This window comes from Dasypus novemcinctus, chromosome 26, assembly GCF_030445035.2.
Source record: "Dasypus novemcinctus isolate mDasNov1 chromosome 26, mDasNov1.1.hap2, whole genome shotgun sequence".
NCBI classification, from domain to species: domain Eukaryota; kingdom Metazoa; phylum Chordata; class Mammalia; order Cingulata; family Dasypodidae; genus Dasypus; species Dasypus novemcinctus.
In genome coordinates, this window is record NC_080698.1 from 52,610,968 (window position 1) to 52,637,675 (window position 26,708).

At 58.6% G+C, this 26,708-nt stretch overlaps 1 long non-coding RNA gene across 1 annotated transcript; it reads left to right on the forward strand.

Annotated features, from left to right (window-relative positions):
* The first annotated feature begins 1,428 nt into the window (after positions 1 to 1,428).
* On the forward strand, positions 1,429 to 7,956 carry LOC111766728 (uncharacterized). Its single transcript, XR_002798689.2, has 3 exons — positions 1,429 to 1,940; positions 6,274 to 6,435; positions 6,980 to 7,956. It is a non-coding gene; the product is annotated as an uncharacterized lncRNA (long non-coding RNA).
* The last annotated feature ends 18,752 nt before the right edge of the window (positions 7,957 to 26,708 follow it).

Below are 26,708 nucleotides of genomic sequence, written 5' to 3' on the forward strand. Positions count from 1 at the left end.
GATATTCGAGACCAGAAACAATTCACTCAAGTCCTCGGCACAGTCCAGCACAGGGCCTGGCACAGAAGAGGTGCTGGCTGGATGACTGAATGAAGGATGGGTGAGAGGCCGGCTGGATGTGTGAGTGGATGGATGGGTGGATGGAAGAATGGATGACTGGATGGATGGATGGACAGAAGGATGGACGGATGGACGGAAGGATGGATGGAAGGATGTATAGATGGACGGAAAGATGGTTGGATGGATGGGTGGACAGATGGATGGACCAAAGGATGGATGGATGGACAGACAGATGGATGGATGGAAGGATGGTCGGATGGATGGATGGACGGACAGATGGATGGATGGAAGGATAAATAAATGGGTAAGAGGATGTATGGATGACTGGATGGAGAGGTGGATGGCAGGATAGATAAGTGGGTAGATGGGGAGATGGAAGGATGGATGGACAGAAGGATGGATAGATGGACAGATGGAAGGATGGATGGATGGATGGATGGATGGAAGGATGGTTGGATGATGGGTGGACAGAAGGATGGATGGAAGGATGGACGGATGGATGGACAGAAGGACAGATGGATGGACAGACAGATGGATGGATGGATGGATGGACGGAGAGGTGGATGGCAGGATAGATGAGTGGGTGAATGGGGAGATGGAAGGATGGATGGACAGATGGTTGAGTGTACACACAAATGTGTGGGTGTTGGGTGGATGGATGGATGAGTGGGTGGGTAGGTGGATGAATGAATGAGGGCAAGTCCCTATCTTCCAGAAGCTCCCAGGTGGGAAGGAGAGTCACTCCCCACAACTCACTTCCACCCCAGCCGGAAAAGGTCTGAAGCCCCAAAGAAGGGCCTGCAGATCTCCAGGGAGAGTGCTTCACCCTCGTTGGTGGGACCCCCTTCATGTCACTCCAGCGGAGCCTTACTCTGTGCTTTGTCTGAGTGGATATGGGGTTCAGAGAGCAACTTTGGACTCAATACTGCTACATAAGTTGCCCCATCCAAAACGGATCTATTTAGAGATGGGTCACGCGGTGGGGTTAAGTGTATGTGCTCTAGGGCCAGACTGCCCGTGTGAATCCAGCCCTGTCACTTCCTAGGGTATGACTTTCAGCCAGTCAATTCACCATCTATGCCTCAGTTTCCCCATATGTAACAGTCCCTCTCCTTGGGGATGCTTTGAGGATTAAATGAGTTACTACATGGAAAGTACGTGGAACGGTGCCTGGCCCATATTCACTGTTCAACAGAGGTTAGCTGCTGCCCATGTCAGCGCAGCTGGGAAGAGAAAATGAAATCATGCTTGTAAAATGCTCGGCTGGGTGCCTGGGGCATTGGAACAGCTCCGTAAATCACCTTAATCCTGAATTCCCAACACTATCCTCTTCTCCACAGAAACTGAGCCTCTGAGAAGAACTCGCCCAAAGTCAGGCTGCCGAGAAGTGGCGGCGGCGGTGAGTCAGAGCCAGGCCTGGCTGTCCCCGGCCCCCAGCTCTCCCAGGAAGATGCGGCCCGAGGCCTTGGTGCCTGAGTAAGACGTCAGCAGGTGACGGGGTGGGGCCGGCCTCAGGCCTCTGGGCCAGGCCGAGCGGGAAAGCACAAGGCACCTTTGGGGAGTCACCGGCCTGGCCTTGCCCGGGCCGCAGGAGGGGACGAGAGCACCTGGCAGCGGCCGGGCGTGGGTGACCGCAGCGAGGAGATCGGAGGGACTCCCGCGCAGAGGGAGCTGGGGGCGGGACGGGGTGAGCCTGCGGGGGCCGTGGACGCGGAACCAAGAGAGGCCGGGAGCCCCTGCGAAGAAGCCCTCTTTGGAGAGGACACAACACGCCCCCCACGCAGAGGCACGCCGCGGCGCTCCGTGGGTGCTAGGGCAAAAAGCAGTGCCAGGAAGCGCCGTATGGCAGGCGGGCTGTCCTCCCCCTTCCAGTCTCACAGGTGGGTGAAATCAACGACACAGCCACGGTCGCCCGGTTCGTAGCCCGGCTCTGGCTGTCCTTCCTCGCCCAGCCCTCCAGGCGCCCCTGGGTGTCCTGACCTTGGGATGCCCAGAAAGGGGGAAGACTTAGCAAAGACCGGGGAGGGCGTTCCTGATGGGGTCCCAGCCAAGGAAGGGGCCGAGAGGCAGGAATGAGCAGCACGGGTGCCTGGCACTGTGGAATCTTCTGGAACTGTCGATGGAGGCCACGTCAAGGGCTTGGACCAGACAGACTGGACAATAGTAAAACGTGTCTTAACAGCAGGCTCCGTTTCACGTCGATGTAAGGAGTGTGCTCTGCCCAGGTCGTGGGTGGGAGGTAGGCATCATCGCCCATTTCACAGATGAGGAAACTGAGGCACAGGTCAGGGCGGATTCGGGAGCAGAGTCTGGGACTTCGGGGGTCAGGCCACGGGAAGGTGCTGGGGAGGTGGGTGGTCTAAGGCCTGGAGAACCGTTTGGCGTTACAGGCTGGGAAACGTCATGGTGCGTTTACTGTGCCTGGAGGCTCAGGCAGTTCTGCCAGAGCCTTGCCAGGGAGGCGGGCAGGTGGCAGCAGGCCTCGCGGGGCGGGGCAGGAGGGGCTGGGGGACAGGGCCAGCGGTCCCCAGGTTCCAGTCCTGTGCAGGCTGCGGCACCTGCCGGTCGGGGCATGTCTGTCCAATGCTCCACGCTCTGTGTCAACTCGCTGGGCCCAGCTCCACGCACTCGGCATGTGTCAACCTTCAGCGGAAAGTCTTGATGCTGTCCAAGTGGGGAAACCGAGGCAAGGAGAACGGCCTGAGCGCACAGGGCAGGAAGAGGTGGAGCTGGGGTGTGAAGACGCCCTCCCGGCTGCGGAGTCCCTGCTGTTACCTGACGCTGCTGCTGAAGCTGGCACGTTCCAGGAGGCTCAAGATCGGGCCTGGGAGGTGGCTGCGTGGCGTGAGCGACGTCGTCGTACAGCAGAACGGGGCCTTGGATTTCCCCCAGGCGCTGTGACCCGGGAGAGTTCAGAGCCGAGACCTGCTTTCTTTTCATTAAAAGAACAACCAGTGCTGGAGACACCTTACCCCCAGCCCGAGACTTGAGACCCCGTCAGGACCGGAGGGTGTTTGGAAAGGGGAGAGTTCCCCGAGGCCAGCCCGATCCTCAGGGCTGCGCCAGCCCTGCGCCTGCCAGCCCGCGTGGGCCCCGCTTCGCTGGGGAGGCTCAGCCGTGCGGGTCCCTGGCCGGAGGCCGTGCAGCCCAGGCGGGGCGAGCTGGGCGGCATCTCTGCGCAGACCCCCGCAGGCACGCCTTCGGGACCTGCTTGCCCCCCCGACACCTGCCGGGTGGCACCCCTCAACCAGTCTAGAAGCCTGACGGGGTGGGGGGTGGGCGGCACGACCTGTGCCCACGTGCAAGAGACGGCGCAGGCCTGGGCGCAGGAAGCAGTGAGGCAGGGCGGGCTCCGGGGAGGGGGCGCGTCTGCAGAGCGCAGGCACGCACCCACGCCCCTCAGCACCGCGGGGAGGGCGTCTTCGCGTGGGCCGCCCCGAGAGGCGGAGGCGACCGGCCACTTTGGAGGCGCAGGGTGGGAGAGCTATCTGCCCAGCCGTGATCTGACCTTCTGCCCTTTACACCCCCTTGTCCCTTCAGCGAGACGGTGTCTAAGGTCCTTCCTTCCAAGGCTAGAACCTCGGGGCCTACTCATTCACTCATTCTTTCCCGCATCCCCTCGTTCACCCAGTGCTCCCGCTGCTCGCTGTGCGTGGCGCCCTGTGCTGGTTGCCAGGGACAGGGGGTAGGCCAGACCCAGCCCCGGGCCTCCCAGAGACCCCTCTCTACCCAAACCAGGCCGGGCATTGTGAGGCCCCCTGGGTCAGGTCGAGGGCAAGGCGGGCAGTCAAGGCAGGCTTCCTGGAGGAGGTGGGCCTGAATGCAGTCTTGCCTGGCACTGAGGTAGGCCAGGGCTTCGCTGAGTACTTCGAGAGAGAGCGGAGCTTGCCCCTAGGAACTTACAGCCTTGGTGGGGGGACAGGAGGGTCACTAAGCAACCAGTAAGGCCCCAGCCCCCCTCCTTGGAAAATGAGTGCCTCTCCGAGGAGACCCTGGTGTCCTGAGCCCCTCCCAGGCCTAATAGCCAGGGCCTTACCCCCTGCCCCACCCAACCCAAGGCTGGACCCATCGTGGGCACCGAATGAAGACCAGTCACAGAGCTGCAGAGCTGGGAGGGCTTTTCATCCTGTCCTGCATGAGAATGATGAGGAGACAGAAGCCCAGAGAGGGCACTGACTTGCCCAAGGTCACACAGCAAGGGGGTGACAGACATGGGGTCCCACCCAGATCCTTCCTCCCTTCCCTTCTAGTCCTCCCACTCCCTCCTCCAACTCAGGATGACCCCCAGGAGGTCAGCAGGTCATTGGGTCCCTCTACGGAGTCCCTGGACGCCAGCTGAGGTCCACGTGGATCCTGAGGATTTAGGTACAACGACTGATGATGATAGATCAACCTTCCCTCTTGGTATCTATTTACGCGGCCGCAGCGTAAAAGTCAATGGAGCGCAGACAGAACGGGGCTGTGACATGTCCTCCAGGGGCCGTTACCCGGGAGGTTCCGAGCCAGAGCTGTTAAGTGAGTGCCATCGCTCTGCCCTTTCTGCATGGGGCAAGGTCCAGGGAGGTGAAGCAGCTGCTCCAAGGCCTCACAGCAAGCGAAGGGTGGAGCTGGATTCGCACTCAGGTCGTCTGACTCTGGAGCCCACGCCCAAGGCACAAGGAGCCTTAGAGACCCCGCCGCCCGCCAACTCTCTAAATACCGCGGGGGAGGCTCAAGCGGGGGACAGGGTGACCCGTGCGGCCAAGGCCAGCCCTGCGGCTGGCTCAGGGGCACATGGCCTCGCTCGTACTTTTCCCTTCCTCACTCTTGGCCCTGAACTGTCCCGTGGGTCAGGGAAGGAGACGGCGGCTCAGCCCCGGGCCGCGGAGGGCCGCCCCTGCCAGCTCCCGGCTCTCCTCCTGGGCGCATGTGCCCTCCGCGTCACCCCGCCTGGTGATGCAGCATGGGTAGGAGGGCGGGGTGCTCAGCCCCCAGGTATTCTCTGCCCACACCTGCCTCTACCAGCCTGTTGGAATGTAGGGCCCTGGCAGGGCCAGGAGGCCCAGGCGTGGTGGGTGAGGTCTGAGCAGGGTGGAGTGGGGGGACTCCCCGGGGGAGCTGGAGGTGGCACCAGAAGACGTGACCACCGTTTTAAATCTTGCCTCTGTCCCGTGTAGCTGGAGAACTCTGGGTGAGGCTCTGGGCCTCTCTGAACCTCGGTTTCTTCATCCATGAAATGAGGATGCTAATGCCAAGCCCACAGTTTGTGTGTTAAGTATTGAAATGAAAGGGCTTGAAAAGCAGCTAGTAAGCAACTTATGAATGCCAAGCACATGGGAGATGTCCACAAAGAAGAGTCTGGGAGCCCAGACTGCTTTCCAGCTTCATGGGGCATCCCATGATTGGTGGAAGAAGCAGCTTACTGGTCTGGGTTAAGGAGGATTCTGAGGATCAATCTGGGATCAATGAGAAAAAGGCCTCAATTAGTGATGTCTGCCATGGACCCAGTAAGGGAGAGAGGGGTCTGTGTGTTATGGATTCACCATTTTTCCTCGTTCTCTCAATCTCTCTCTCTCTCTTTCTCCTCTCTCATTACCTCTGTCTCTGTCTCTGTTTCTGTCTAATTTCTGTTGGCTCCACCGTCAAAGCATGTCCAGAATCCAACCACTTCTTCCCGCATCCACTGCTGCACCTGGACCAGCCTCTCTTCACTCTTCTGGCTGCTGTCTCCCTTACCCCTTCAGCCTCTTCTCCTCGCAGAGCCCCGAGGGATCCTGTTGCTCCCCAAGGCAGGCCATGTCCCTCCTCTGCTTGTCACCCTCCCAAAGACCCCCTTACTCAGCCCAAGTCCTCAGGATGGCCCAAGGGCCTTGTAAGCTCCGACACTCTCACCTCTCTGCATCATCCAAACCCTCCCCTTCCGTCACCCTGCTTCAGCCACACGGGCCCCCTGGCTGCTTCTCACAAGTACAGGGAGGCACCTGCCGCACGACCTTTGTACCTGCCGCACGACCTTTGTACGTGCTGCTCCCCTTGGCATGCTACCCCTCCTTTGGCCTTTGTACCCAGTGGCCCTCCTGGTGCCCCCTCTGACCACCCTATCTGAAATGGCAAGCCTGCCCCCCCAACACACTCTAGCCCCCTGTCTCTGCCAAATGTTCCTCCCCAGCTTCCTGACACGTGATAGGTTTCATTTACTTATTTTTTCCCGTATTCATTCCTGCCTCGAACAAGAGCTCCAGGAGGGCAGGGGTCTTTTTCCAGCTGCAGCCCCACACCCGGGCCCTGGCACCTCGTCGGCGCCCAGTGAACACGCGTTGACTGAGGGAGGGAACAAGCACGGAGGAATGAATGAATCGTGTGCCCATCAAGGTGCCTCGGCTGGAGCAGAGGGAGGTGAGAAGAGGGGATTTTACTGGTCCGGGATTTGAGCCATGACCGTGGCCTGGGTGAGGAGGGATGGAGAGGAGGGACGTGCGGGAGAGGAGCGGGCGGATGGCAGAGGCCGGTGGGAGCAGGGAGTGGAGGAGGGGGTGCGGTCGAGGCAGACGCCTCCTCCCCGGGTGGCGAGCCGCGCCCAGGGCCCCGCGGAGTCGTGGCTGAGCCCCGCACCCCTGCTGTGGGGCCTTCTGGACTTGCCAACTCTGGAGCCAGCCCCTGGCTGACCGTGCGCCCCTGGCGCCGGGTCTGGCCCAGAGCTGGGAGTTCCACCTTGACCTCCTTGGGGTCAGCTGCCTGGCCCTGCCCCTGGCAGAGTGCAGGAGCGGCTGCTCGAGAGAGGCAGGGGAGCTGGCCCAGAAGAGAGGTGTCTGCCCTGCCACCAAGGGGCACGGAGTGGACCAACAACAGCGATGCCCAGACAAGCACCCAGAGTTCAGATGTGCAGGACCTGCCTGTGGCCACAGTCCCCCTCCATCTGGTCCATTCTCATTTCATCCAGATCCTGCCGCTCACTCTGCAGCCAAAAACCTTGCCAGGGCCCTCCAGGCCCTTGGCATAAAACCACGCGCTTGCCCTGCCCCCCGCCTATCTCTCCAGCTCCCCTCTGTGCTCACACTCTACGCTCCAGCCACCCAGGTGACTCGTTCTACCCCAGAAGCCCACGTGCTCTCTGACCCCAGGGCCTTTGCACATACGGATCCTTCTTTCAGGAAAGCATCCCACCTCCCCCCAGCCTGCCCCACTCCTACATCTGGCTAATTCCTTTCCACCTTTCAGCTGTCTGCTTAAACGTCACCGCCAAAGCCCCCTGTGCATGCCCCTTTTCTGAAACAGTCCTTGAGGACAGGGGCCATGGTGCTGCCCAGGGCCTGGAATGCAGTAGGCGCTCAATAAACGCCTAATGAAAGGTTTGCTCATGCTTGGAAGCAAATGAGCTCATGCCTTCTGACCCTAAACCCCTTTCTCTTTGCACAACCCGGCTCTCATCTTTGGGGGGGCACCAATATTACTAAGAATAAGTGGTACAGTGGGGAAGCGGATGTGGCTCAGGGGTCTGGGCCCCTGTCTACCACATGGGAGGTCCAGGGTTCAGTTCCTGGGGCCTCCTGGTGAAGGCGAGCTGGCCTGCATGGAGCGTTGGCCCTCATGGTGTGCTGGCCCACGCAGTCGTGCTGAACCACTCGAGAGCGCTGGCCCACGCGGTGAGCTGGCGCAGCAAGATGACGCAAGGAAAAGAGACACAGGAGAGTCAATAAGAGGCGCAGCAGACCAGGGAGCTGAGGTGGCACGAGAGCTTGAGCGCCTCTCCCCCACTCTGGAACGTCCCAGGATCAGTTCCTGGTGCCTCCTAAAGAGAAGAGAAGCGGACACAGAAGAACACACAGCAAATGGACACAGAGAGCAACAGCGAGCACAAACAAAGAGAATGGGGGTGTGGGGTGTGGGGAATAAATAAATAAATCTTTTTTAAAAAGTGGTATTTGTACAGTGTTTACAGTTGTTTTTTAAGTTTTATTTGTTTCTCGCCCTTCCCCCCCCCCCCATTGTCTGCTCCCTGTGTCCATTCGCTGTGTGTTCTTCTGTGTCCGCTTGTTCTCTCCTTAGGCGGCTCTGGGAACCTATCCTGGGACCTTCTGGAGTGGGAGAGAGGCGCTCAATTTCCTGCACCACCTCAGCTCCCTGGTTTGCTGTGTCTCTTATTGTGTCTCTTTTTGTTGCGTCATCTTGCTGCTCCAGCTCGCCACTCAGGCCAGCGTGCCTTCACTAGGAGGCCCCGGGAATGGAACCCTGGACTTCCCATATGGTAGACAGGGGCCCTATTGCTTGAGACACATCTGCTTCCCCCTTTATAGTTCTCTGGCAAAGCACTTTCATGTTGTCGTCTCCTAACTACCCCCTGAGACTGGCAGCTCAGAGCTGTGACGGCAGTGGCTTGGAGCAGGTCACGTGCTCCAGGTCACACAGCTTCTCCTTTCCTGGCCAAGGACACAGAGTAGGCGTTGGCTGTGGGGGCCCCAAGGAGATCCACGTAATGTAACTGAAGGCCCATCGGTAAGGGTGGGGGGTCCCCAAAGCTGTGATGGCCAAAATAAGGTGCCAGTGACTGACCCATGGAAACTGAAAGAGTCTCACAATCTGGAAATAGGAATTATTCGTCTCCAACCGGCAGAAAGGAAAAGGAAGCAGAGCCTAAATTTAAAAAACAACAACAACAAAAAAACCAAGAGGAGAAGTCAGAGCTGGGCTCTGCCCTGCCCTCCAATTCCGGTCTGCAACCCCCTGCATCTCAGCGGACTGTGCACACGCCAGATCCCACCAGAACATCGCCCCAGAAAATTCCAGCCTTTCCGTGTGGTTGGATGGGTGGATGCCAGGCAGATCCTTTTCTCCCAATAGCCTTGGGAGGCTGCCATCCTTCTTGGGCCAGGCGTCTTGGAAAATTCCCTGGCTTTCCTGCCCCAAACCTCTTAGCAAGGACTCGCGGCCTGTCTTGGTTTTTCAGCACCACAGGAGAGTTTTCAAGCTCACCAACCCCAGAGCTCTAGGGTTCCACGGCAGACAGAGATCTTCCCCCAATGCTATTTCGCAGATGGGATAGTGAACGAGGCTTTCCTGACGGATTCGGAGCCTTGAAGATACCGTCAACCGCAGCACGTGTTGGAACCGGCGAGGGCCATAGACCGAGTGTCCCCAGCTACCCTGCCTTGTAGCTCTCACATTTATCCCCCCACGGCCCCACGGCATATTAAACTTTCCAAAGGTAGCTGCGGCGTTCTCTGCCCTCGCGTGCTCTTCCCACGCGATGCGGCTTTGACACTTCTCTCGTTGAGAGGCGCGGTCCACGTGTGCTTTCACCGTAGGCCCATGGCAGTGGCAGAGGTGACGCTCTAGGACTGCAAGGCCGGTCAGAAAGGCCAGGCGCCTCCTTCCGTCTGGTTCTTTGGAGACGCTCCCTCGGCCACCATGCCCTAAGCGAGCCTGAGGAATTTGTAAAGAGGCCCTCACAGAAAGGCTCCGGGACACTTGAGCCGAAGGATGAACAGCAGAGGAAACGGGGGAAGGATATTCCAGCCGGGAGAGGGAGAAGCATGTGCAAAGACCGAGAAGCATGAGAGACGTTGGCACATGGGGGCGTCTGCAAGAGGTTCAGGGCGGCTGGCACTAAAGTGGAGGCCCGGGGGGGTGGCGGAGGAGGAGCAGTGGGGAGGAGAGCTGTGGCCAGGTCACAGAAGCCCTTGAGAGGCAGGCTGCGATGGGGAGGCCTCTCTTGAGAGGGTAATGGAGAGCCAGGGAGGATTGTGGACAGGTGATCATAGTATTTGAAAACAACCTATGTGGCTTTGGCTGGTGGCCTTCTATTGGTAAGAGGCAGACACCCATTTTACAGATGTGGCAGCTAAGACTCAGGAAAGCCAGCTAAAGGCCATGGCAGCTCCAAAGTGGCAGAACTGGGATTTGAACTCAGATCCTTGAGGGGCCATGGAGTCCACCAGCCTCAAAGAATGTGGATGAGCAACCCAGGACTGGCCCTTGTAGATTGGAGAGGAGTGATTGGAGAGGAAAAAACACGGTCCTTCCAAGCAAGATGGGGGCTTAGGGGTATTCCATCAGAATGTCACAATGAATGGGCCTGAATCAAAGTCTAGACAAACCAAATTCCAAAGATTTCCTTTGAAGGAATGATCCCACGGCTAAGAAAGGAATGAGAGATTGGAAAGCCCCGGCTGCCGAGCCCTGGGTGGAGGACAGGGACCCAGGACAGACGTGGGAGGATGGGGCTGAAAATGCACCCCGGGTGATAAGCAGGGATAAAAAGGGATCCTAGAAGATGGTCTAGACTGCCAAAGCCTGCAGCCTCCCGGCTGGCTCTTCCTAGAGGTGGAGCTTTCTGGAAGTTCCCGACGTAGGTGGGGCTGGAGTCTGGGTCTTTAGTGATGACATTGCAGGGCAAGCGGGGTGTCGGCTCACCCAGGCACCGGGGACCGTCGCTCTACCCTTGGGCAGGCAAAGCTTAGAGCCGCCCAGATCCCACCTCGGTCTGGACACGTGGCCCCCAAACTCAGCTCCCTTGTTCCCTGGGATCTGCTCTGCTGAGGGACCTCACGTCATTTCAGGGGCCCCCAAATCTGTCATCTGCCGCAGAGACCTGAAGACGAGCCCCCCGGTCCCCGGTCTTGGTTCCGCCTTCTCCAGCCGAGTCTCCGGGACGCCGTTCACCGCTCTCGCCCGGGGAGGCTGGCAAGGAAGGAGGGCTCCAGAGGCCAGCGGAGCTGTGACCCTCGACACAGCCTCCCATCGCTTGGCTTTCTTGTCCGCAGAGTGGGAGGGTCAGGATGCAAAGCAGAGGGGGTTTTAGAGCAGTGGGGCTCGACCTCGGCTTTGCCTGGGGGCTGAGTCTGTCCTGAGTAAACCGACACCCAGGTGAGGGCGAGGGGCTGGCTCAGCAAGACAGGAAGCTCCCGCAGCCCTGCAGGAGGGGTGAGGTTTGGAGCCGCAGGCCTCGCAGCTCTCACTGGACACGTCTGCCCTGAACGTGGCTCCTCTTTCCCCTGCTACCTGCCCTGCCGCCTGGCTGCACACTCTCCTAGGAGCTTTATTATTTTTTCCATTTTTTTTCTTTATTTCCTTTTAAATGTTACATTAAAAAAATATGAGGTCCCCATATACCCCCCACCCCACCCACCCCACGCCTCCCCCATCAACAACCTCTTCCATCATCGCGGCACATCCCCTGCACCCGGCGATTACATTCTGGAGCACCGCTGCAGCGCGTGGACAGTGGTCCACATTGTAGCCCACACTCTCCCCCAGTCCACCCAGGGGGCCACGGCAGGACACGCAACGTCCAGCATCCGTCCCTGCAGCACCACCCAGGACAACTCCAAATCCTGAAAATGCCCCCACATCGTTCTTCCTTCCTCCTTCCATCCCCCGACCATCGGCAGCCACCGTGGCCACCCTCTCCACATCCCTACCACCATCTCTTCCCTTGCTAATCCCAAGAGTTCCCCGGCGGCACACCAGTAAGTCCGCTCTAGTCCACACTCTGTTCCTCCATCTTGTGGGCCCCGGGATGGCTGTGTCCAGCCCCCCTCTACGTCAGGAGGCGGCTTGGAGCCCACGTGGGTGCTGGGCGCAGCTCCCCTGCTGGCTGCTGCAGGCGCTCTCGGCTCCCGGGTGTGGAGGTCGGCCTTCACCTCCCGGTCAGCTGGCCGGGGTAGGTTCCTAGGGAGCTTTATAAAACCCGATGCCCAGACTGCACCCCAGGCCAATTAAATCAGCGTCTCTGAGGTCGGCCTCGGGCAGCAGGGTAGTTCAGAGCTCCCTGGGTGATCCCAGTGGGTAGCCAGCGCTGAGGAGCGGTGTTTAAGAGCCCTTGCTTTAGAGCCAGACAAATAAAGATTCAAAAATGACACTGCTGCTTCCATGCCGGGTGACCTTGGCATGTTTGGCAACCACTCTGAACCTCAGTCTCCTCCTCTATAAATCAGGCCTAATATCCTCTTGTAACAGGACTAAGGAGATCAAATCAACCCTAATTTGGGCAAATCACCTAGTACTCAGAGCTCAAAAAGAGAACCACTCAAATAATCATGTGTTGGATGAACACTCTGATTCAGGACTTAAACTGAGCACATTAAAAAAGGCCTGGAGTGCAGCCACAGAGGCTGAGATCCATTAAGCTTAATTAAGTCTTCCCCAGTGCAACTCGCTTCATATTTTTCTCCTCCGTGGATGATTCTGAAATGAACATCGTTATTGCAAGTGTGGACATTAATTCCTTATCCTTTTGGGGTTTCTGTTTGGAAAAACAGCGGACCCTACAGGGTTTGACCCCTGGTTGTTGCCCACAGAGAAAGTCCTGCCAATGGGAGCGAATCAGAACCCTCCCTGCCCTCGGAGGCCGGAGGCCGTCTCCTGCCCGGGCCGCAGGGCGGGAGGGAGGTGAGGGGAGACAAGGAAGCAGGACACTCGCCCTGCAAACACAGACTGTGCGTCAGGAGCTGCAGGTGCAGCAGTACGGAACAGCGCAGATTTGGTGCCTGCTCCTAGCCATGGTCTCTAATTGTTCTCTTAATCATTCTACTATTATTCCCTATTTTACAGATGGGGCAATGGAGGCCCAGAGCAGTCAAGTAACTTGTCCAAAGCCACCCAGCTGGTGAGTGGGAGAGCTGGCTGTCTCCAGGGACCGTGCTCTCAACTGTTGCGCTGCGATGCATCTGTTTATCAATGCGTCAGCAAGTTTGCTCTGCAGGCCACACGCTAAGGATGATTGCATGGGCTACAGAGGAGGAAACTGAGGCTCAGAGAGGTGGAGCCCCATGGCCACCCACTAGCAAGTCTTTGACCTTCTGTGCTTCCAGGGTATGAGCTTTGAGACACTCATTCATTCATCCATTTATTCATCTGTTCACTCATCTCTCTCTCTGACCAACAGTTATTGGGTGCTGGCCCCAGGCTGGGTGCTGGGGAAGCAGAGATAACACAGAACCTCTGCCCCGAGGCCCACCCCTTTGGCAAGGCAGAAGAACATGCAGCTTCCCAGGGTTTAGAAAAGAGAAAGACTGATTCTGTCCGCAGCAGTCTGGGAGGGCACTCCTGAGATGATTTTCAGTGGGTATCAAGGGATGAGGAGGAGTTCACCAGAAAGAGCGTCTACTAGGCAAACGGGATGACAGGCGCCACGTCTTGGACTTGTGAAAGCCTGTGCTCTGTTTGAGGATGTCAAAGAGTTTGGTGCCACAAAGACGGCAGAGGGTGTGGGGTCAACGTGATACGCTGCTTGGCGGGGAAGCTGCTCCATTGTCCAGGTGAGCAGTGACGGGGGACTGATTCGGGACAGTGGCAGGGCACGGGAGAGGGAGGGGCAGATTTAGGTTAGATGAAGGTTGGAAGAGTGTCCCCTGAACTTTCGCGAATGGGCCCCATCGAAGAGTGGAGTTGGGTGAAATAGACTGCAAGGGGAGTGGGGGGCCAGGGCCCAGAGAGGGTGTCCAGGGGTGGGGGTGGGGGTGTGGAAATATGTGACCCTCTGACAAGCCCCTGGCTGGGGAGAATAATCTTGCCCGGGAAATATGGGCCCCAGGCAGCAAAGGTAACCCCGGCTGGGTCTCTGCAGTCAGAGAACGAGCACTGGACTTGGAGCCCACAGTGCCAGCACCGATGCTCTCCAGCCAAGCCCCATCCGTCGGCCACTGCCCTCTGCCCAAGGGGGCTTTCTGAAACCCATTTGCCAAAAGCACTCCCCTGCTCAACCTCCATGGCTCCCTACTGCCCCAAGAGAAATCACAGGTCTTTGGAGCAGCATCCTGGCCCTCCGAGAGCCGGCCCGCACCCGCCCGCCTCGTCCCCTTGCCCACCCCTTGCCGGGCTGGAACCTTTTGCTTCAGCCGCAGAACGCACGCGCCCTTCTCCAAGGAGGCCGGTGGTCCCAGTTCTGGGCTTAGCACATGCTGTTCCCTCTGCCCGTGAAGCCTGCCCTTGCTGAGCCTTGCGACGCCCCCGTGACCCTGGTTGTCGTCTGTGGAGCTGAGATCCCAGGGGAGGGAACAAGGGAGGGAGAGGCGGGAGGGAGCTGTTGTCACGTTGCCCACACGTACTGCCACAAGCAGGCTCCCGGTCCCAGCTGGCAGCCGGACCCCAGAGCCCCGAGGGCTGGGCACCAGGCCACCAGGAGGGGGCGAGGGGGTCGGGCAGGAGGCGCAGCGCCGCTCCCCGAGCTGCCAGGAATCTGGAATGTGCCGTCCTGTCCTGTCTCGTCTGTGGTCGGGGAAATATTCGGTCGAAAACAAACGCTGTCGTTCCTGATTAAGGGAGATGTCAAGGACCCTCTGACCCGAACAACAGGGCCTCGGCCGGGGCCACTGCCCATCTCCAGAAGGCCCACCTGGGCCAAGCTGCGTGACCCCTGGCTAGCCGCGCCCCCTCCGTGCCGCTGCGTCTGTCGCAAGAAGGCAGCACGTGGAAGGCCAGCGGTTTCAAACCTGGCAGACGTGGGTTCCAGCCCCAGAGCCGCCACCTCCTCCTGGTTGTGTCGCTTGGGGCGGACGACTCAAATCCCCTGTGCCTTAGTTTACTCATCGGTGAGACGGGAACAACCAAAGCCTGTAGCTCCTGGAGCCATGGCGAGGATTAGACAGGTACCCCGTGGGAAACCCTTGCGTGGCTCTCCCTGCAGATGCCCAGGCTTGCCCTCCACCCTGCCTCAAGCGGTCCCCAGCCCAAGGGGACGCCTCCCGCCCCCGGCCTCGCAGCCCCCGTGACCTCAGCGGGGCTGATTCCTCTGCTTGACCTGCTCGCCTCCTTCTCCACCGTCCTCCCAGGCTGCCACCACGTCTGGGAAGGTCTCCCCCAGCCTCCACACCGGGGGGACGTTTCGAGGAAGCCCACTGGCTGGCTGCTGGTCCCGGGTCCAGAGCACAGGGTCCTGAACAAGACCCTTTCGCTCCCGGAGCCTCAGTTGGCCTCATCTGAGAAATGGAGACAAGAACCACGTCCTCGCTCTGGGCTCTTTCACATCCCGTGACCCACAGGAGTGACCCCGGTGTGCAGGTGCAGACACGTCACGGGGACGCTTCCCAGCAAAGAAAAGCAATTCAGGCCTAACCCTCGAGTTATATAAGTTCTGAAACTTATTTTTTCCCTGTGACGATGACAAACTCCTGGAGCCCTGAGTGAATGGACCCAGGCCCGGGGCCCTGGCTCCTGCACTTGTTGGGACACACACCAGAATTAATTTAATTACCCGTCTCGGGCCTCCTTCCAGGTGGGCCCCTGCCAGGGCGCCTCCCTCTGGGTTTCATTAAATCTCCTGTCAATAGCGCCTGCTCCGAGCCTTTGGTTTCCCTCCCAGGCATCCCGTGGAGCCGCAGGAGAAACGGGCGCCTGCCCTGGCCCCGTGTGACGGATTTTGTTTACCCTCTTCTTCCCACAGATTCCTGCCTTAATAACCCTGGAGTCAGGAGGCTTCTTGGCGGGGAGGCTGGGGGCAGGGGTCTGGGCAGAGACGCTGACACGGTCCCCCTGGAGGGGAGTGCGAGGCGCGCTTGCTAGAAAGCAGCTAGGTTTTAAGGAACAAAAGGAAAAATTCGGTTGGCTCTAGGGATCCACATTTTGGGAAGGAGCTAAGTGGTTCTGGAAGCCGTGTTCCCTCTCTTGTGCCATTTGGAAACCGGGGAGGAGCTTCTGAACACAGATGCTGGCTGAGCTCTGATACTGACCGCAGCCTCGGCCCTGCCCCTGGTCACAGCCTGAACTCTGAGCCCTGATCCTAGTTATAGGCTAAGGCCTGAGGTGGTCCCAAACTGAGCCCTAGTCCTGGTCATAGGTGTAGCCCTGACCCTGCTCATAGATGGAGCCCAGACCCTGCTGCAGGCTGAGCCCTGATCCTGGGCACGGTGTGGGCCTGGACCCTGATCAGAGACTGAACCCTGATCCCGGTTTCAGGCTGAGCCCTGGTTCCACCTATAGACTTAAGCCCGATTCTGGGTATAGAATCCTGATCCTCAGCAAAGACTAATCTGTAATGCTGGTTCATGTCTGAACTAAGCCCTGCACCTGATTGCATGCTCAAACTGTTATTAGTCCTTATCTGAGCTGAAACATTAACCCGGCCTGAAACTTTGCCCAAGGTATAAACCCAGCCCTGATCCTGATTCCTGAATGACCTCTGATCCTGGCTGCCAACTGAGCTCTGACCTGGTCGAAGACAGAGCCCTGATCCTGGCGCAACCGATAACTTGACACTGGCTGTAGACTGAGCCCTGATCACAGATCGCCTTTCTCCTGCCCCAGACTGAGCCCCAACCCTGGGCAAGTCAGACCACGCGCCATATCCTCAGATTCTTGCTCTTTAGGTACAAGACACTTGAAAGTTTGTCTTCACAGATGCATCACAAGCCACCCCATCTCCAAAGAAGAAATACAAGTAAACACACGAAAAGATGCTCAATAGCATCAGTCACCAAGAAAGTGCAAATCAATGGCTATTACTAAAAACAACAAGAACAACAACAACAAAAACACAGGAAATAACAAGTGTTGACAAGGATGTGGACAAATTAGAACACTTGCACATTGCTGGTGGGAATATACAATGGTGCAGCCGCTATGGAAAAGAGTTGGGCAGTTCCTCAAAAAGTTAAACATACAATCGGCATATCACCTAACAATTCCACTCGTAGGTATATGCCCCCAGAGGAATTGAAGCAGGGCTCAACTGAATACTTATAGCAATGTTCACAGCAGCATTATTCATAACAGCCAAAAGGTAGAAAGTACCCAGTGTCCTTCAGCAGACGAATGAATGAACAAAATGTGTCATGTACCCTCGATGGACTGCTGTTCAGCCTTGAAAAGGCGTGAAGCTCTGATGCATGTGACAACATGGACAAACCTTGAAAACATGATGCTGAGCGAAGTAAACCAGACAAAAAAGGACAAAAGTTGCATGATTCCCTTTAAATGGAATATCTAGACAAGGCAAATTCATAGAGAGAAAGTCGAGTAGCGGTTGTCAGCGGCTGGAGGGAGGGAGGAGGGGGAATTATTGTTCAGTGGGTGTGGTGCTTTTCTGTTTGGGGTGATGGAAAGATTTGGGTAATGAATGATGGTGATGGCAGCACGACATTGTGAATGTAATTAAAACCACCGACGTCCACATTCAAAACATTTAAAATGGCAAATTGGACGTTATATATATATGTTATCACAATTGAAAACAAAGCTAGAAACAACTGAGACAGCGAAGTGTCAACACTTAGTGCCTGAAAACAGCAAGCATTTTACCAGCTCTGCCGTGCGGTCTGGGGTCAGCTGGGCAGTTCCTCTGTTGGTTTCGTCTGGGCTCACTCAGGCAGCTGCAGGTCTAAGAGCGCCTGCCCCGCTCACAGGTCTGCAGCTGGGCTGTTGGCGGGGCCACGCGGCTACAGGTCTCCAGCAGGCCAGCTCAGGCTTCCTCTCTGGATGCCGCCTCCCAGACAGACGCCCCAGCAGGCGGCACTTTTTACACGCTGCCTACATCCCATTTGCTGATGTCCTGTTGGCCAAAGCGGATCGCATGGCCAAGGCCAGGGTGCCTCTGGGAGGGAGGTGTGACGCATGGGGAGCCATTCCTGTGGCAATCCCCTGCCAGCTCCCCCAGGCGCCTTGCTGTTTCCTGCTCCTGCATCTCTGCCCCAGGCTGTTCTATTTGCTTGTTATTCCCTGTTTGGTGAAACCATGTCACTTCTCTGTCAAAGGCGGCTTATACAAGAGTTGCTACACTTGAGAATTACTTTGATGATTAAATGAGTGAACATACGAAAAGCACTTAGTGCCTGGCCTAGAGTATGTCTTCAAGAAATGTAAGCTATTCCCATCATGATGATGCCTCTTACTATGACTACTTCCTTCTTTCTGCAAAGCCTGGTTTGAGGAGTCTCCTCCTCCAGGAAGCCCTTCCTGGTTCTCTCTGGCCAAGCCCTTGCCCCTCCACCTCCCTCCTCCAGGTCCACCTTATCTCTTCCTGGTCTCTACAGTGGGAGCCTTGAGGGAAGGAATATTAATCTTTGGATTCCCAGGGCCCAGAGCAGGGCGTGTGCAAATCACCTCACTTCAGCTGCAGTTAAAGAGGCAAGAGCGTTGTATTAGTCAGCCAAAGGGGTGCTGATGCAAAATCCCAGAAATCGGCTGGCTCTTATAAAGGGTGTTTACTTGGGGTAGGAGCTTACAGACACCAGGCCATCAAGCATAAGTTACTTCCCTCACCAAAGTCTATTTCCACGTGTTGGAGCAAGATGGCTGCTGACGTCGTGAGGGTTCAGGCTTCCTGGGGCTTGCCTCTGTCCTCTGTGAGCTGACTTCCTGGGGCTCCAGCTTAAGGCTTCAGCCCCAGACTCCAACATCAAAGCTCCAACATTAAGAACCCTCGCATCGAAAGCTCCAACTCTGTCCGTCGCCATGCCTTTTATCTTTGAGTCCCCACCTACCAAGGGGTGGGGACCCAATGCCCTAATGACGTGGCCCAGTCAAAGCCCAAATCATAATTCAATCATGCCCAGTAATAGACCAGATTACAAACATAATCCAATACCTATTTTTGGAATTCATAACCGTATCAAACTGCTGCAACCGTCTTTGGCGGCTCCTCTCGACAGGCGGAAACGGAGGCTCGAGGGGCGTGGAGGCCCACCCAGGCCACACGGTTGGAGTGAGGGTGAGCAGGGAGTTGGACCAAGTCTGACCCTAGCACGACCTCCTGTCCAGCGGCTGCCGCGGATCCCGCCCCAGGCACCGGGGCTAGAGGTGGAGCCCACAGTTTGGCGGAGGTGGCAGGTGCAGCCACAGAAGAGAGGAGGAGGCATGGGCAGCCCACTGGGGCCCGGAAGACACGAGAAGAAACAAGGAAAGGGAAGTCCCGAGAGGTGGAGGGGCTCGCCCAAGGTCGCAGGCCCCCGGGCCATGCTGCTGCCTTTGCCGCCACCTGGGCCTCGGCTCCTCAGCCTGGCAGAGGCTTCTGGAGACGCACATTTTCCAGGCCTCATTGGGGTCAGTGTCTGCCGGGAGACTCTCGGCCCTGAGCAAAGAAACTCCAAAGTCCTGAAACATAATACCCACCTTAAGCCTCTCAAAGCCGGACAAAGATAGACCGCGCAGGAATTTACCTCCCCGGAAGGCCGCGGGTACAGGCCCAGAGAGCCAGGGAGTCTGAAAACACAGCCTTCCTGGGTGAACAAAGCCTCTCACCGGGACACCCAAGAGGCCGCAACTCGCTGTGTGTCTATGTGCAAGTCACATCCCCTCTCTGAGCCCCGGAAACCACCGCCCTGCCCCCCGTAAAACGAGGATGAAAGCAGCCACCTCGGGGAGTTTGAAACCAATTCCACCATGATTGCACATTTAGTCGAAAAAGTTCTCAAAGGACGGGGAGGAAGGTCAGCTGCGGGCCTGGCTTTGGACTTGAGAAGTTTAGACCTTCCAGAATGGCCTTGGAGAAAGGAGTGGAGTACCTTACGTATTGGCGAATAGATTGGGAAGCAGCCAGGTCTTTTGTAGACATTTGTCGTGTCATTGGAGGGCTCCCCGAGATCAAAGCAGAGCGCAGGGGCGCAGGAGCCCCGAGGTTACATACACCCCGACATCCTCACGGCTTCCTTTTAGTTTTCTTTACCTTTTATTCTACAAAGGCATAATTTACATACAGTGAAATGTACCTTCTTTAAAAAAGATTCATTTTTAATTTATTTCTCCCCACCCCGTCCTCGTTTTGCCTTTGCTGTGCCTGTTTGTTGTGTGTCTTCTCTTTCTTGGAGGCACTGGAAACTGAACCCAGACTTCTCATGTGGTAGGCGGGAGCTCAGTTGCCTGAGCCACATTCTCTTCCCAGAAATGTACCTTTTTTGCCCCCCGCGTAGGGGAGCCCCACGCGCAAGGAGTGCGCCCCGTAAGGAGAGCCACCCAGCGCGAAAGAAAGTGCAGCCTGCCCAGGAATTGTGTCACACACATGGTGTGATGCAACAAGATGACGCAGCAAAAAGAGACACAGATTCCCGGTGCCGCTGATAAGGATAGAAACAGTCACAGAAGAACACAAGTGAATGGACACAGAGAGCAGACAACTGGTGGGGGGGGGGGTTAAGGGGAGAGAAATCAACAAAAAAATTAAAAAATTAAGAAAAGAAATGTACCTTTTTAAGTTTACAGTCTATGATTTTTTGTTTAGGACATACCGGGGGTTGAACCTGGGACTTTCTCTGTGGGAAGTGGGTGCTCAAACACTGAGCTACATCTGCTCCCCAGTTTGATGATTTTGGACAAGTGTGTGCATCTCTGCAGCAAACACCACAGCTAGGATCCATCACCCCCCCAGAAAGTTCCCTCATGACCTGTACAGAGAATTTCTACCTTCCGCTCACGCTGCCCTCAGGCTACTCTCGATGAGGTTGGACTTTCCTAGAGTTTCATATAAATGGAATCACACGGGTGCGCTATGTTGCGTGTCTTCTTTCCCTCAACAAAATGCATTTTTAAAATAACGAACATGATAGTTTTTAATGGGAACCAAGGTCTGGTTACACTTACGTCGTCCCACCCAAAAAGCCCACGGAGTTGGGCAGTTACAAAACAGGAGGCTCACGCTGGGTACAGGAAGTAAAGCCGTTCCAGGGCCTGGGCTAGCGCGGCCTCTCCCTGCAGCCCTGCCCGCGGCCACCCCTGCAGTCCTCCTCTCCAGGGCCAAAGCCACCTCTGCCGCCGCCGCCCCGGCCCGAGGGCCCCGCCACGGTCCCCGCCGCGGCCTCGGCAGCCACCACGACGGTGGGCTCTGTAGTTACATCCGCAGGTGACAGCCTCCGGGGCCGTCGGGCGTGGGGCCTGACCCTGGCTGCATCCACCCCTCCAAGAGCAGGTCATGCCGTCCCCGCCCATCCAGACCCCGCCAGCGTCCGGCTCGCAGCCGCCCTCCACTGCCGCCACCCGCGCCGGCCGCCTCCACTGCCCACGCGGCCCTCGGCCCCCACCGCCACGGCCCCGCTGCAGTCTGCTCGCCCAGGAGCCAAGGACACCTGGATAGGGTGCCTGGAGAATTCCTTCCCATGAAGCCAGCAAATAGCGGCTGTGGCCGCAGGTGGGTGGTCAGAGGAGCGCGCCGCCTCCCCCTGCAGCCGCTCGCTGGCCTCCCTGCTGCCTTCAGATCCCTCACGGGCTGCCCCGTTTTCCTCTCTGTCCTCCTAACAGCAACATGCTGCAGCTCAAATGCAACATTTTCGCCCAAGTCTTGCTCCGAGGTGGCGTCGTCACCTGAATTGTCCTGTTCAGAGTCACGACGTGATCTGAGGTCCCGAGGGCCACCAAATTTGTCACCTGCGCCCACGCTGCCCCTGCCTCCACGGCCCCCTCCACGACCTGCGGGCTCACAGGCTCTGCTGCTACCATTGGAGCCGTGGCCCCGGGGTCCTGCTGGCCTCCCCGGGAGCCGCCACCGCTCGTGGGTGACTGTTCTTGGCGGAAGGGATCTCCGGCACTCCCTGCGCCTCCCCCGTTGCTCCTGCTGCCCTGGATCTGCTGGGCTCCGCCCCGTGGGGCGCTGGAGGAGCTTCACTGCTGTCGGCTGCAGCAGACGGTCGCCCGGGGCCCCTGCTCTGAGGCTGTCCACACCGGCCGCTCTGAGAACTGCTACCGCAGCTGCCCAAGGTGCCACTGGGAGCGGGCCGCTAGTCACAGCCAGGGCCGAGGGCGGCTGCCCGTTGGACATTGGGAACTCTGGCTACCACCAAAGTCACGCGCTGAGCCACCACCCCCGGGAGCTGACCGGGTGCCTCAGCCCCGGTTCTGGGTCTGCCCGTAAGAAGAGCCTGAAGCGTCCACTGACCGGCCATGACCATCGTCACTCTGCTGGGACCAGCCCCACCCAGGCTGGGCGGGATGGCCCCATCGTGGCCGGGTGCCCGTCAGGCAGAGCCATCTGAAGCTGCGTCCCCGCACTCACCCCCAGGCAGAGCCATCTGAAGCTGCGTCCCCGCACTCACCCCCAGGCCGAGCAGAGCAAGGCTCCACCACGACGGAGGAGCAACGCCAGGGACGAGCAGGACACCCACGTTGCTGTCCCCTTGTGTAACTGAGCAGCGTCGCTCTGCAGGGAAGTAGCGTATGTGCTGAGCCACGCGTCAGAGGATGAAATGACATTTGGGTGGTTTCCAGATTGGTAACCCCTGTAAAGGGGTTCATAAAGGTAACCCCTGTAAACAGTTGGTGTATATGGCCATATGTTTTTATTCCTCTTGAATAAATAGCTAGGAGCGGGATGGCCAGGGGATGCGTAAGCGGTGATTAATGTTATAACCACTCTCCAGAATGATTGTACCGTTTCGCAGCCAGGTATGAGAGTTCCTTGCTCTGCTTCCTTGTCAACACTTGATGCAGTCGGTATTTTTATATTTCAGCCGTTCCGAGGGGTGGATGCTGGTACCATTTCGGTTTAATTTGCATTTCCCTGAAGACTGGAGAGGTTGAGCTTGTCAAGCACTCCCACATCTTCCTAGGAAAGTGTCTTTTTTCCATTTTTAAATTGGGTTGCCATTTTATTATTGAGTTGTACAAATCTTACTTTTGAGTCCACATCTTAGCAATCTCCTGAGTGTTTCATTTTTCAGCCCACACTTCCGATGTTAACTTTCATCCGGGCTCTCAGGTGTAGTCTCGCACCTCGGTGATATCTGTCGACCCCTTAGTCTTGAACAGAAGTTTTAACTAGCAACTAGCATCATTGTTTTCAGCTAAACCCCTTACTCTTTGTTTACCGCTTTGGCTAACATCCTCTTTTTCGGCCACTGCTTTAATGGACTGTCGCTATACTTGCTAACAGATGTTACTTCCTCCAGGATAAGTGCCCGAGGAACTGGGAAAGGAAAGTGGGGGGCTTGATAAGGAAATGTGAAGTCATTAAAGGCAAAAAGCTCTGTGCTGGAAGCGGGGAGGGCCTCGGAGGGAGCCGGGGAGGGCCTCGGAGGGAGCCAGAGCCGGCTGGGGGCTGAGCCCGTCTCGCTCCCTGGTGCCATCGCTGCTGGGTGCTAAGCGTCCCTCTGGGCCCAGCCCTGGCTTCAGCACCTATTTAATGACCCAAGTGTAGGCCTTTTCCCAGCCCCGGCTGCCCTGGCCGGCGGTGAGGGGGCAGGGCCCAGCGCAGTGTGGGCCTCGACATCCCCTTCCAGCCGCGGGGGGCTGCAGGGCCAGCACGGGGCGCCCGCCCCACAAGGGGAAAATGCAGAGCTTCTCCCCGGACAGCCGGGACTCAGGGACGAGCCGCGCTGATTTCCAGGACCGGCCCCAGGAGGCGCAAAGACACCGGCCTTGCTGGTCCCGGGAGGGCCCAGGGCAAGGCGGAGAGGGAGCAACTGCCCGAGGGAACGCCCGGGGCCCAGGAGGCCACACTGCATGGAGGGGCCAGGCGGGGGCGAGTGCTATGGCTTCCCCCTGCAGCCCCAGGGCCCAGGGAGCAAGTCCCCCCAGCCCCGTGGGCAGCCCTACCTGCACCCTGGGTGCAGTCGTGCCCAACTCTCGGCCCTTCCCCTGCCACTAGGAGCCACCTAGCTTCCCAGCTCCCCGCTTTGCCGCCTGCTCCCCTGCTGTGAAAGCCCCTTCCTTTGTCTCTGCAGGTCAAATGCCATCACCTCTGGAGACCCTCTTCTGCCCCTGGGAGTTTTTTGTTTTGTTTCTTTTCCTCTTGGAAGGGCCTGGATGGGACCTGAGGTTTGGCTACAGATAGGATCCAGCTCAATGAAATGAAAGCGACAAATGAGCAAGTGGATGGGTCTTGAGCCACATGTCTTCTCCCCGGGACCGTGGCGCTGTCTCAGCCCCAGAGGCGGTGACCTTCGCTAGCCCGGAATCCGTACCTCAAGATGCCGGAATCCTGCTGGCCTCACGCTGCCAAGCCCACTGGGACCCTGGGCAAGTGTGTCACCTCTCCAGAGCCACCGACAGCATCGGCTTCCCTCAAGGCTTTGCATGACCTTCCCCTCCTGACCTCGCCTCCTGCCGCTCACCCGTCAGCCTAGAGCACACCCAGCTCACCCCCGCCCCAGGGCCTTTGCACCAGCCGTCCTTTTCTGCCTGGAATGCTCTTCCTGCCCTCTTGGCCCTTTCCCTTCTGGGGGTCTCAGCTCAAAGCTCATCTCAGAGAGGCCTTTCCTGGAATCCTAAGGCTCATTTTCCAGTCGTGGAATCTGGGGCTGGGAGGGGGGAGCGGCTCCTCCCAGGCTGCAGAGAAGCCGGCGGTGGAGACTGCAAATCCCCGGCTCCCTTGCGGCTCAGGCTCAGCCCTTCCACCTTCCCTATGACCTGCCCCTTTCTCCATCAAAATGACCGCAGCCTCCGCGAAGCGCGGCGATGGACGGGGGGAGAGGGCCCACGCCGCACAGGGAGGCCTTGTGGCTTTGGACCAAGGCCCCCTTAGATCTGCTGGACGCCGCCTTCCCATTCCAGTCCCCACCTCCGGGAACCGGCCGGGCAACCGCGTGTGGAGGGAAGCGGCCGGAAGGGCTTTGTTCTGGATCCCACCTCCTGGGCCACCTTTCCGCCGGGCTGAGCCTCAGTCCCTGAGAGAGGAGAGAGCCAGGCCGTGGGCAGGGCGGGAACGAAGGGGTGTGCGTGGCGGCCGTTGCCGTGTAAGCCCGGGGATGAGAGAGAGGGGACAGAGGGTGGAGCAAAAGTCTAGGTCCCGAGACCAAGCCCAAGCTAGGGCAGTGGGCGCCCTGGAACTCGCTCGCTTCTCCTGGGAGGAAGGAGGCGTTCACCAGGAGAGAGAACCTCGGCCGGGGGCCAGCGGAGGCTCCGCTGCTTTCAGCCACCGCCCGGGGAGGGGACCTGACCCTCTTGCGCTGCCCGCCCCCGGGGCCTGGTGGGACAGTGTGCTCTTTCTTAGAGAGGACTCCAGGAACAAAACAGCCCAACTCTCCGTGACTCAGCTCCTGCCCGCGGGGCTTGGCTAGGGGTGGGGAGAGAGATAAGCAAACCCCCAACAGCCGAGCTCTGGCCCGAGCTTCTGCGAGGGGAAATGCACTGCGCTCTGCCCCCCGCGCTCTGCCCCGTGCCAGCGTGCCCGGGCGCGGGGCAGAGGCCGCCCGCTCCTCCGCTGTGGGCCGAGGCTCCGGGGGCCCTTTCCCGCTGGGTTCTTGGCTGCGAGCAGCACCGTCAGCAGAGCTGACTTGAGCACCGAGCGGAGGTCTTCAACCCGGGACCGCTGATCGCATCCCGGGGCCCGCGATGGCCGCTGTGCGCCTGGGGGACTCCCCCACGACAGCCCGTTTTACAGACAGGTCAGCGGAGGCCGGTGGCACACGGCTTGCCCCAGGCCGCGTGTTTGCTGGGTGACCTGGGGCAGTTAACGCGTCAACCGAGATATTACAAAGATGGATTACGTGGTCACAGCGACGCCGTCCAGGGCCTCTCAGCGTGGGGTTCCCGGGGCAGTGGCGGTGGCGGCAGCGGCGGTGGCGGCGGCAGTGAAGCCTGGAACGGGTGAGAAATGTAGGTTCTCGGCCCCTTCTCAGATCCAGTGAAACAGACCCACCTGGGGCGGGGCCCAGCCATCTGCATTTTCACAAGCCAGTGGAGGGAGGCCGAGGCGCACGCAAACGTGCAACCTCAGGGGGGAAACTGAGGCCAGGGGCATGGCCTCGCGCCCGGGGATCTGTCTTCCAGCTGTGATCTCTCTCCTCCTCGGCTCTCCCAACAGAACTGACTTTTCTCTCAAGAAAAGGACAGCCTTTGCCTCGAAAAGTTTCTCACTGACCCGTTTCTCCCCACAAGACAGGAAGCTGCTGGAGACAGACGCCACCCCTGCCGGGCGGCACCCGCTGTGAAAGGTGCTTGCGGAGCTGCCGGTCCATTTAAAGAGCTCCCTCTGAGGCGTCTCCACACCAAAAGCCCCCCTCGCTCCCGCTCCTCCAGGGCGTGTCAGGTCAGAGAAGCAGCGGGACGGCCGGCGAGGCCCGTGGGCGCCGCCAGGGCACCCGGCCTGCGCAGCCCAGTCGCCTGCCCTTTCCTGGGCCACCTCTCCGCCGATCGAGACGGCCCTTCCAGCCGTGGCGGCACCCGAATCTCCGTGCCCCTGGCGTGGGAGTCCCCTACGCTCTTGAGCCGACACCTGCCCGTCTGAGTTTGGTCTTTCTGTCCCAGCTGCCGGCCGGCTCTCTGCTCACGCTCCCTCTCTTTCTAGGACACGGGCGTTAAACTCAGCCAAATCTGGACCCCTGGGCCAGGTAAGCAAGCTCAGCGGAGAGGCCACGGCGCAGCTCAGCGGGGACGCCGCCCCCTCCTGGGCCCGGGGCCGTGAACGTCCAGTAGTCCCTTATGCTGGGGCGCCACTGCCACGTGGTGTTTAAGCTCCTCGTTCTAACCTGCGCCAGGGAAGGGGGTGTGCGACCAGGGGCCGGGTTTGTGGGGCGGCCTCTCCACCCTGTGCCCAGCCCGTGGCACCATCCTCCCCACCCCCGTCCAGCCTCCCTGCCTCCAGTTTTAGCCTCTCCAGTCTGTCCTCAGCACAGCCGTGACCCCTGAGACCAAGCCCTCCGCCCAGCCCTGCCCTGTCGGGGGCACAGTCTGTTCCCTTAGCTCGGCCTTCGAGGCTCCTGACCCGCCCACGCCAGCTCAATACTCTGGCCTCATCTGCCCCCAGAACCTCACATGCCGCCCCCGACACAGCCGCAGCGCTCTCCGAACACACCCTGCCTGTTCCCGCTTCCCTG